Source organism: Pinus tabuliformis, chromosome X (assembly GCF_031772625.1).
Source record: "Pinus tabuliformis cultivar Carrire ecotype Pingquan chromosome X, CPIR1, whole genome shotgun sequence".
In the NCBI taxonomy this organism is placed as follows: Eukaryota; Viridiplantae; Streptophyta; class Pinopsida; order Pinales; family Pinaceae; genus Pinus; species Pinus tabuliformis.
In genome coordinates, this window is record NC_142308.1 from 79,847,511 (window position 1) to 79,859,704 (window position 12,194).

A 12,194-nucleotide genomic window follows, 5' to 3' on the forward strand; every position below is an offset into this window, starting at 1 on the left:
TTATCTTATGTGAAGTTGTTGGGCTTGTCTTTGTGAGAGATTTTTCATATGATCATTTGAAGTATGGTGAATTATTGTCCTAGAGGTACATGAATGTTCATGAATTGCCTTGATAAGTCATCATTTGCAATATAAAGAAGTATAAATTTTCCATTTGTAACCTAGTTACTGCTTAGGCCATACGAAGTTGTTGGGGAACTCCTTGTCTAGAATTAAGACTACCTAAACATTGATTTCATTTGACTCCATTTTCCCAATTGGCTAGGCACTGGTCTAGTCCAAAGGTGATTACAATGGTGAAAATTCTATCACTTGAGCAATTGATTTATTTTTCCTACTTATTCCACAATAAGTTATTTATGAAAATACTTCAATAAACATTAAAATAAATACTGCTGCAAATATCATACCGTAATACAGAAACAAACATATGCAAAAGAATCAACACATTGACACAGTTATTTTGGACAACAGTCCCCGGAAAAACCCAATGTGGGAAAATTGGTGCAGCAAGGGAGGTTTTTATTATTCAGCAATTCTTCAGTACAACAGGGTGCCAAACTGGCTTACCCACAGAGAGAAAAAATTCTCCAACACTTCTCTAAATCCCGCGTCAGCCTGGCTGACCTCTGCGTGGCTTTTAGACCCTCTGCGTCAGCCCCTGCTTGACTGTGTCAGCCCTGGGCCTCTCTGTGTCACCCATGCAGGCCCAGTTAATGACTGCGCAGTCTCTTGCTGCCTTTGCGTCTGCTTGAAATGCCCTGCGTTTGCCTCTCCTGCCTCAGCGCTGATCTCTAGTGGCTGGTCACATCTCTCTGTTCCGTACTTGCTACCTTCTAACTGCTCACCAGACCATTGGTTCAATTTCTCAGCTAACCCCGCTTCAGAAATTGCACTGACTGGTCTCCCTCAGTGTGTTCTCCAAGTGACCCTCAAGCTGTTATATACCTAGGGGGGATAATATGGGGTACCAAGGGAGGTACCCAAAGTAATAATGTAATAATGAGATGGGCCATAGTAATAAATAAGGTGGTTAACCCATATCATGTAAGGGACCACAAGTAGTTAGTAATAATGTAATGGGCCCATGGTATTAGTTTGATGGTATAAAGGAACCATGGTAATGACCCATGGTATTGTATGTATGAGGCCTATATAAAGGCTAGAGACTCCACGTCAAGGAAGAGTGTCAAGGATTATTATATGAACAGGCATATGGCTTGTAGAGTATTCTCCTTCCTTAAGGAGTGAATGTATGGTGTTGTCCTACCTTAAGGGTTTGATTAATAAAGAAGCATTTATATCTATTTCTATCTTGTTATTCTTGGGTTATTTCCATTATCATAATATCTTTGGGTTAGAACTATAACAGGTGGTATCAGAGCACTGTCTTGGGAAAAAGTGGAGAAATTTTTTTATTTATTCAGATCTTGTTATTTATTGGGTTATTTCTGGGTTAGATCTATAACAAGTGGTATCAGAGCTATAACAAGTGGTTTCAGAGCACTTTCTTGGGCAAAAGTGGAGAATTTTTTTTTTTTTTTTTCTTTTTTTTTTTTTTGCAGGATTTCAGGGGCGGCGAGTTTGTAGATCAAACATGTATGTTTTTGTGCAAGATCTGCAAAATCTAATTGTAGATCTGGATTCTATGTGAAAAAATACCCGATTTCAAAAAAAAAATGGTTGAATCGGAGTTTGGATGAAGGAGATATCACTGATTTAAAAATTAGCGGGGTTGCACACAAATTTTTAGGGCAGCGAGTTTGCGGCACAGATCTGGACGTTCTGGTGCAAGATCTGCAAAATCTAATTGTAGATCTGGATTCTATGTGAAAAAATAGCCGATTTCAAAAAAAAAATCGGTTGAATCGGAATCCGGATGAAGGAGATATCGTTGATCTAAAAATCAGTGGGGTTGTAGACAATTTTTCAGGGAGCGAGTTTGCAGCGCAGATCTGGATGTCCTAGTGCAAGATCTGCAAAATATAATTGTAGATCTAGAATCTTTGTAAAAAAATACCTAATTTCAAAAAAAAAAAATCAGTCGAATCGGAGTCTGGATGAGGGAGATATCGCTGATTTAATATCAACTCTATTTTGCAGAAATTGTGGTGACGGCGGGAGAGTAGCAGCGCAGATCTGAAATTCCAGAGTCTGGATCAAGATTTCTATCACATGGGCAGATACAGAATGGTTGTTCCATTTCCGAAAACAGGTCATAATATGAATTCTGAGCAATATTGACAGAATTGTGACCATTTCAAATTTTCGCCTATATTTTTTTTTGTGATGGCGGGCCAAGATTGGAGTTTGAGGGACTTGTATAAATTTAATGGCTCTCGTCCAGCCAAATGGCTAGCACAAATGGAGAAATGTTTTAGTTTGAATTACATCATGGATGATGAGACTCGAATGAGAATGAGACAAATGTACTTGGACTATGAAAGATGGCAATGGTGGCAAAGGCATCAACATTGTTATCGAAGGCCCTTGACTTGGGACATATTCACAAAAGCTATTGTGGACCACTTTGACCGTAAAACTAATCTTGTTGATAAGCTCACACAGACAGACACACTGCCTAGCACAGATTTTATTTTTACAGAAAAGAAGGAAACCAAGAAACCTAAAGGGTTATTTTCTGCTGGTATCTCCTTATTGCATGTTCATGGATTGATTCAGAAAGAGAAAATCATTGTGTCTATAAATCCCAATTGCAAGCAAAATCTCATAAATGTTAACTTGGCAAAAAAATTGCAAATTCCAGCAAAACACATTGAAAACACACAAGTGGATAATGAGGATGTTCTAGTGTATAAGGATTTGAAGATTTCTATGGATAAGTATGTGTTGCATGGTGATTTTTATACTTCAGAGATAGATAATATGGATGTTGTTTTGGGATACCCTTGGATGGAATCTGTGGGTATTATCAATATTAATGTGCAGAAGAAATTCCTGAAGCTCTGGTATAAAAAGAAGAAAATTACATTACAAGATATTTCCATCAATAAACAAGTAGAGTCCAAGGAGGCTGAAGGAGAAGATGTTCCAAGGTCTGACATATTAGATGATGAGCCAGTGATGATAGACAATCAAACACAAACAGAGGTTGAAGCAGAAAATGTTACAGGTGCTGATACATCAGAGGAGGGCTCAGTGGTTGAAGTCATATTGGAAAAGAAGACACCACAACAGGCACCACAGTAGGGTGAATTAAAGAAAAAGCCATTGTGGATTAAAACTTCAACATATCATCACCCACATCACCCCGCAAGACAACCATCAAGATGGCAACCAATTAGCCACACTGACAACAACCCCCGCAGGACAGATAGAGAGGAGCGAAGATCCACCTACTACACATCAACACAGAAGAGCTACCACAGTCAACTTCCATCTCAAGCGAGCGAGGCACCAGCGAGACTGAGGGTTCACCTTTCTCTTGGATGGCTAGATGCACGTGCATGGTACCAGTGGACTGCTCTTTTGCGTAGATCTTATTATTTGTGTTCTTCCCAAGTTTCGGGGACGAAACATGCTAAGGGGGGTCGAATGTTATATACCGAGGGGGGATAATATGGGGTACCAAGGGAGGTACCCAAGGTAATAATGTAATAATGGGATGGGCCATAGTAATAAATAAGGTGGTTAACCCATATCATGTAAGGGACCACAAGTAGTTAGTAATAATGTAATGGGCCCATGGTATTAGTTTGATGGTATGAGGGAACCATGGTAATGATCCATGGTATTATATGTATGAGGCCTATATAAAGGCTAGAGACTCCACGTCAAGGAAGAGTGTCAAGGATTATTGTATAAACAGGCATATGGCTTGTGGAATATTCTCCTTCCTTAAGGAGTGAATGTATGGTGTTGCCCTACCCTAAGGGTTTGATCAATAAAGAAGCATTTCTATCTATTTCTATGTTGTTATTCTTGGGTTATTTCTATTATCATAATACCTTTGGGTTAGATCTATAACAAGTGGTATCAGAGCTATAGCACAAGCCTCCTCTTATAATTTTCTCGTTGACAAATCAACGGTCGAGATTAAGTCCCTAATCAATGGCTAAGATTAGATCTGTCTTGATCCATGACTTTTGGACCATTCTAACACAGTTTTATATTAATTCAAATTAATATTTTATTTTCCCTAAATTTAGACTTAGGGACTTCATTAAAAATATTAATTATTTTAATATCTCCCAAACTATTTAGAATCTGCCCAAACCATTTCTGGGTATTAGAGATCTCATGTGCCCTAGCCTCTCCACCAATTTTTGTGGATAGAGCACATTCGATGCTACCTCAAATCAACAATCCCTCTTAGCGAGGACTTTGCTCTAGCAATACTCCTTACTGAGCATCACCCTGATCATCCGGCATTTGTCCCTGTGCCGATGCTAGGCCTATTGCCCATCATCCTCTCCACTGCTACATTCTATACTGCTGCCCATGGCTCTGCCACTGCCACTGCTACATCTGTACAACAACTCCCTCTGCATCTGTGTTGTTATTGGTCCTTTCTCCCAACACTACATCCGCACTACAACTCCCTCTGCATCCGTGCTGCTATCACTCCCATTTCTGCTTCTGAAATGAGTTCTTCGCCATCCCCATCTTTTCCTTGAAGTAGTCAAACATTTCCCTTCCAAGGGCTTTGGTGAGGATGTCCGCCCCCTGTTCTCCTGTAGGAATGCAGCTCAATTGTACAGCTCCTCGTTGGACACAGTCTCTGACAAAGTGACACTGGATATCAATATGCTTCGACATATCATGAAACATTGGATCCTCAGAGAGCTTGATGCAACTCTGATTGTCGCACATGATCTTGGTCGCCTCCATATTCTTTCTGAATAGGTTCACCAACAGTTTTCTAAGCCATATGGCCTCACACAAAGCTGTGCTTGCTGCCATATATTCTGCCTTAGATGAGCTCAGAGCCACGGACTTCTGTTTCCTACTGCACCAGGAGGTCATTCTTGATCCAATGTTGAAACAGTACCCAGAGGTACTTTTCCGATCCACTGAACTTCCTGCCCAATCTGCATCAGTAAATCCACTCAAACTGATATCCTTACATTTAGTGTACAAGAGCCCATAATCGAATGTTCCCTGTAAATACCTGAGAACGTGTTTGGCTGCTGCCCAGTGTGCCCTCTTTGGTTCCACCATGAACTGACTAAGGGTGTTTACAGCGTAGCAAATGTCTGGCCTGGTATTGACCAAATACATCAGGGACCCTATGAGCTTCCTGTATAGGGTGGGATCGAAATACTTGTCTTCTGATGCATCAATCTTCTTCCAGTTGGTGATCATTGGCGTAGCCATAGGTCTACAGTCCTCCATCCTGAATTTTTCCAGGATTTCTGTAGCATACCTCCCTTGCCCAAGGAAGATTTCTCCCTTCTGCTGTCAAACTTCCAACCCTAGGAAGTAGTACATTCGTCCCAAATCCTTCATATTGAATTTTGTGGCTAGATTCTCCTTGCAGTCCCCAATGAGTTTGGATGATCTTGTCAGAAAGAGATCATCCACATACAATACTAAGATTAGCAGCTTGTTCTCTACAACCAGATAGCAGAGATTTGGATTTGCGTCACTCTTGACAAATCCCATCTTTTGCAAGTAGCCATCTATTCAACCATACCATGCTCTTGGTGTCTGTTTCAGCCCATACAAGGCTTTCTTCAATCTGCATACATGAGACTTCTTCTCATGAGTTTCAAAGCCCTCTGGTTGTTCAATGTATACCTCTTCTTCTATTACCCCGTTCAAAAATGTCGTTTTGACATCCATCTGATGGATCTCCCATCCCATCTGGGTTGCTAGAGATAACATGGTCCAAACAGATGTATACTTGGCTACCGGGGTGAAGGTCTCGTCATAGTCAATCCCTTCTTTTTGAGCATACCCCTTAGCCACAAACTTGGCCTTGAATTTCTCAACACTGTCGTCTGCGGCGTATTTGATCTTGTAGATCCATCTTGAACCTACCACTGATATGTCTTGAGGCCTTGGCACCACCTTCCAGACATCGTTTACCATTAAGAAGTTGTATTCCTCTACCATCGCATCTAGCCAAACCTGATGTTGAGCTGCCTCCTTGAAACTCCCAGGCTCTCCATCCTGAGCTACTAATGCCTGATATCTATTTCGCTGTTTTCGTTCCCTCTTATTGTTTCTTGGGGCACCGATGAAGTCCTCTGCATCTCGCAGAATCTGACGAAGTTCCCTGCTAGTTCTTCCTCTGCCACTAGGTGCTTCTGTTCGCTCCTCCTCCTCATCCTGAGAATCTTTGAATTCTTTACTTCTATTGGTTGAAGAGGCTTAACCAATGGCTCCTCTTTCGACTGCTCCTCGAAAGGCATCTCGCGAGATCTTTTGAAAGCCCTGTCCTCCATGAACTTTACATCTTGTCGTACTACTACCTTCCTGCTCCCTGGAAGATAGATTCTGTATGCCTTAGCATTCTCGCTATATCCCACCAGATATCCCTTTTCTGCAGGCTGACTAGCTTGTTCCTCTTTTCTTCGGGTATGCGGCAATATGCTAAACTCCCAAATATCCTGAAATCATTGACTTCAGGTGTCTTCCGTGTGAAGACTTTCTCTAGAGTAATCTTGCCCAATGCCTGATGAGGAGTCCTGTTCTGAACATGGACTGTTGTGTTGCATGCTTTCGCCCACAGGAATTTTTGCATATTCTGATCATACATCATGGCCCTAGCTGCTTCTACAATTGTCCTGTTCTTCTTTCTGCTACCCCATTCTGCTCCGGATTATAGGGAGTTGTCCACTCTCTTATGATGCCCTCCTTAGCGCAAAAATCAGTGAAGTCCTTATCGACATATTCTCCACCATTATCTAAGCGCAAAACTTTTAATTTCTTCCTAGTCAGATTCTCCACCAGAGCCTTGAACTCCTTGAATCGATAGAAAATCTCATCCTTGGTTTTCAGAAAATAAATCCAAGTTTTCCTTAAGTGGTCATCAATGAAGGTAAGGAAATACTTGGCACAACTGAGAGCTTTGACAGACATAGGTCCGCAGATATCTAACTGTATCAATCCTAGTACACTCTTGGCCCAGTGTTTACTCCTAGGAAATGTTGCCTTGGCATACTTTCCTAGAGCACATCCCCTACATACATCATCTCATTCCGTACTCAGATCCAGAACTCCTATTACAGTGTTCCTGAGAATTCTTAGAGCTTCATGGTGCAAGTGACCCATTCTTCTGCGCCATAGTTTGTTCAAGTCCTTGTCTCCATGACTGCTTATTAGTGCCATTGGTGATTCTAGTTGTAATCTATACAATCGATAACTTTTGATCCCGATCTGCACTTTCTTTTTCCAACTCGGGTGTTTGACGTATACCTTTTCCTTGATGGAGTAGACTTCATAGTCATTGCCTTGTAGTTGTGATATGGAAAGTAAGTTCATCCCCAATCCTGGTACATGCAACACATTTGTAGCACGGAACCGTTCTCCCAATTCTGTCTGAAAGACTATGGTACCCTTCCCTACTGGAGTACATTTTGCCTTGTTCCCCATGGTGATCTGAAAGTTCATCTTCTCTTCTCGATATTCTGAGAAACACACCTTGATTCCCGTCATATGCCACGAGGCTCCACTATCTATATACCATACTTCTGATGATGCAGCACTTGTCATACATGCCACTTCTTCTTCCAGCCTAGAAGCTAACATAGAGAAATCGAAATCTCTTTCTCTTGTGCAATCTTTTGAAAATCTGTGTGAGTCTCCTAACAAGGATGCTTTTGCATCATGGTCTCGACCCATAACTAATTTTCCCTTCCTATCTCTGATTACTCGCTCTGATATCATATGAAAATTCTATCACTGCAACAACTGATTTATTTTTCCTACTTATTCCATAATAAGTTATTTATGAAATTACTTCAATAAACATTAAAATAAATACTATTGCAGATATCACACCGTAATACAAAAACAAACATATGCACAAGAATCAACACATTAACACAGTTATTTTGGACAACAGTGCCCGAAAAAACCCAATGTGGGAAAACCGGTGTAGCAAGGGAGGTTTTTATTATTTAGCAATTCTTCAGTACAACAGGGTGCCAAACTGGCTTACCTACAGAGAGAAAAAATTCTCTAGCACTTCTCTCAATCCCAACATCAACCCGGCTAACCTCTGTGTGGCTTTCAGACCCTCTATGTCATCCCCTGCTTGACTGCGTCAACCCTGGGCCTCTCTGCGTCACCCACGCAGGCCTAGTTAATGATTGTGCAGTCTCCTATTGCCTTTACATCTACCTGAAATGCTCTGCGTCTGCCTCTCCTGCCTCAATGCTGATCTCTAGTGGCTGATCTCGTCTCTCTGTTTCGTACTTGCTGCCTCCTAACTATTCACGAGACCACTAGTTCAATTTCTCAGCTAACCCCGCTCCATAAATTGAACTGACTGGTCTCCCTCAGTGTGTTCTCCAAGTGACCCTCAAGCCTCCTCTTATACTTTTCTCGTTGACAAATCAACAGTGGAGATTAAGTCCGTAATCAACGGCTAAGATTAGATCTGGCTTGATCCATGACTTTTGGACTATTCTAACATAGTTTTATATTAATTCACATTAATATTTTATTTTCCCTATCTTTAGACTTAGGGACTTCATTAAAAATATTAATTATTTTAATATCTCCCAAATTGTTTAAAATCTACCCAAACCCTTTCTGGGTATTGGAGATCTCATGTGCCTTAGCCTCTCCACCAATTTTCATAGCTAGAGCACATCCGATGCTACCTCAAATCAACACACAAAAAAAGAAAATTATTTTCACCTCCTTCCTTCTTTTCTAGGCCTAACCCTAGTAGATCACCTAGGGCATCAAGCGAAATCCTTTGTAGCCATTCCAAACCCTTGAATTTTGGTCCACTACTGCACTAGGGTTTTCTCAAGAGGTCTTCCAAGTTTGAAGCAAATCCGACAGTGGAATCTCGAGATATAGCAAGCCCTAGCCATAAGACCGTCTCTTTCCCTAGGTTGATTTGGGTTAGTGTCCTCACTTGGATCATTGCATTTAAAATTCAAAAAAGAATTTGTCCTTTGATCCTATTCTCCTCCCTAAACTCGTTAAGCCTCTCTAGCTTTGATCAACTCTACATCCTTGACCTAGTTTGGGCCCAATTGGGTTCTTTGTGGTCCCACAACTTTGTAACTCGCATTCCACAAGGGTTAGATAGAAGCATATCTCCTTTATGATTCTTAGGTCTAGGATACTTCTTGTGAAAGGATATTCCCTGACCCTAGGTCTAGGTATCCTCATAACCCTTCTTAGAGAGCTAATCACCTTGCTTTCAAAGCAAGTAAGCCAATTATTTGAGCCTCTCTTGTGAATAGGCTTTAGGAATAACCATATCTTATCATTGATCCATCTTGCCTCGTGATTCCTCTCATATTGGGACTCCTCCCATCGGTGGAAGTCCGTAAAGAGTAGGGAGCCTTAGTTGAGGTGACAGTGGGTTATCGCTCCATTGTTGCCCCTTGACCTAATAGTTTCTCTATAGGATCCCCTCCTAGGACCCCTGCTAGTTTGAGCAACAACATGGACCATTCACTCAAGTTTGCTAAAACAATTAAATGCTAATTAGAAGGTTTACAAAAGAGATTTAATTAGGATCCAATTCAGATCAAAATGGATGTCGACCCTGAAAAGTAAAACTCCTCATAATGCCCTGAAATTCGAAATTGATACTCTACGCCACACAAGGTCCCCAAAAGCATTGTCACATCCAAAAAACTCGAGGCTATATATAGAGAAAAATCAGGGTCTTGGAATCCATTAAAATTTCTCCGCCAACTAAGCCAGCCATGTGGTCCCTCACCCATTTGTCATGGTCGTATATTTGAAGGCGGGGCTCCCAAACCTAAAGGTATGCCTTGTAGATTGGTAATTGAGTATTGTAGTTTACTTATCATGGAAACTTTTGGGCATGGATTAATGAGGGGATTCAGCGGAAAGAGTGGGCCAGTTCTGTGCTCTTGTTGTCCCCTATACCCCTTTTGGATGTTAACTTTGGGCCCTAGACCCGTGGGATCTATTTTACTGACTTTTGGGCTCTAGGTATGGTACTTCATGGGAAACCCTGATTTTGGTTGCATGGTCCCTCTCCCTCATCCACATATATCAGTCTAGTAGCCCTCCACCAGAGATCAAAGCTCTTTGCATTTCATGATTAGGTGTCCCATCAGTGTGATCAAGTTGCATTCCGTTAGGCATGCCATAACTCTGGTGGAGGAGTTTGTGTCTTTTATTCCCCTCCTGTTTGGCACTGCTGGTTCAGGTTTGTTTAAGTAAATAAAATCTTCAAAGGGTCATTCCTCTTGTTTTAAATTTCGAGGTCTTAGGTCTAGGGTTGAGTCAATTTTTGTCTTGAGAGGTCATAAAGGACCAGCAGGCCAGAGGGATGTCCTTCATAAAACATCATTTCAATAATTCTCATTATTGTACAGCTAAATTTTCACCTTGTTTTCAAAACTCTGTTTTTGAAAAACAAAGGTCATTATCTCGTTTTTGTAAAAAATTGTCAAAATTTCAAATTCTCCAAATGTTGAAGCGCAGCCTTGGTCTCCTTTGCCAAAGCATCTTAGAAGCCATCCTTGCAAAAATTTTCAGAAGAAATCATTATTTCAACCAATTTTTTTTCAAAAAAAGGAAACCAGAAGTCAAAGCCAATTAATTCAAAAAGTGTCAACACTCAAACATTATAAAGTGGGTTTTGGGCAAATAAAAATAAAAAAGGAGCCTATAAAAGCACATCACTCTTCATTAACAACTCATTTGCCTCTCACAAGCCAAGTGAATCCTTGCAAAGGCGATTTCAAGAGTCATTGAGCAAATTGGGCAGTTTCAGGGGCGTGCTACGCATCAGCTGAGGCGCGCTACGCACCCAGGGTGCGCTACGCATCAGCGCAACTTTTCCAGTGCATTTTTACTCAGGCGCTACGCACCAGAGGGGCGCTACGCGTTGGGCAAGGTGCGCTACGCGTTGGGTTTTTCGCCCAATAAACTGCCAGCAAGCTACCAAATCCTCTTTTCTCTCAAGCAAATTTCAGGTAGGCCTCTCCTCCATGGCTAGTTTTGGTTTTGCAAGATGAAGGAGAAATTAATATGTTAAAAATGCCATGAAAATGAGAAGTTAAAACCCTACATTGCTGTGGAAAATTTAAAGACTTAGTTGTGCTAGGGTTTCAAAGTATTTTGCTGTTCAAGGTTGCCCATTTTTGATCCCTCTTTTCCCTCATCTTCACCAACATTCTCCTTCAAATTTTCCCATAAAATTTTATAATCTTCCTCTCTAAAATCCCTAAAACCTACTAAATTCCCAAACCCTACTTCACCTTAAAATCCCACAATATTATGATTTCCCATATTGCCTTCCCTAAATTCCTTATTTATGTTTATTGTCCCTAATTCCCTCATGTTCCCCTTTCCCTAACAATCCCCTTGTATTTATGTCCCCTTGGTGACAGCATTTGAAAAAGTCAAACAACAGTTAATTGGGTGCAAAGTCAGCGATACATTTCAGCCATCTTGCCTTCAAAACCATGTCAGAAACCGAATCAGATTATGAGCAGAGTTATGACAGTGATTCGACACCGGAGATAGAAGTGCCAAAGAAGCATCATAAGGGTGGTAAAGGTGATCGGCATGTCAGGGAGGAGCCCACTTCTTTGGCTCAGTTGCAAGCTTGTCCACTTGCAATGACATGTTTTCAGTATCAATCATGCTTTGGATATTGTGAGCGGATCTCGCAAATTCAACATCACAGAGAACTAGTCCGCTTGTTTGTCCTACATTTGCACAATGGTCAGGTGAACCTTGCAGGAGTGGACTTCACCCTATCACCCGAAATTGTTGCTCAAGCCACCGGGATACCAAATGTTGGGGAGGAGTGGAACAAGCGCCAGCAACTAGACAGATTTCATTATGAACCATATATCAAACCCGGGTGTATGAGACACCTAACTGCTGTTTTCCCTTCAGATTCCTAAGGGATGAGTATGCACCCTTGATGAGGCTCATTATGCGCTATTTCACTTGTGAGGGCAGATTTTCACGTTTATATTCGTACCATATCCGTTTGTTGATGCATTTCACCCGGGTACGAATGATGAACATTCCATTTTTCATGTGCCGAA

General features: G+C 41.2%; 1 protein-coding gene across 2 annotated transcripts in view; it reads right to left on the reverse strand.

The window, feature by feature from the left end:
• Positions 1–12,194, reverse strand: part of LOC149138463 (putative tRNA pseudouridine synthase) — a 364,078-nt gene that overhangs the window by 140,136 nt on the left and 211,748 nt on the right. The gene's annotated exons all lie outside the window — the stretch shown is intronic.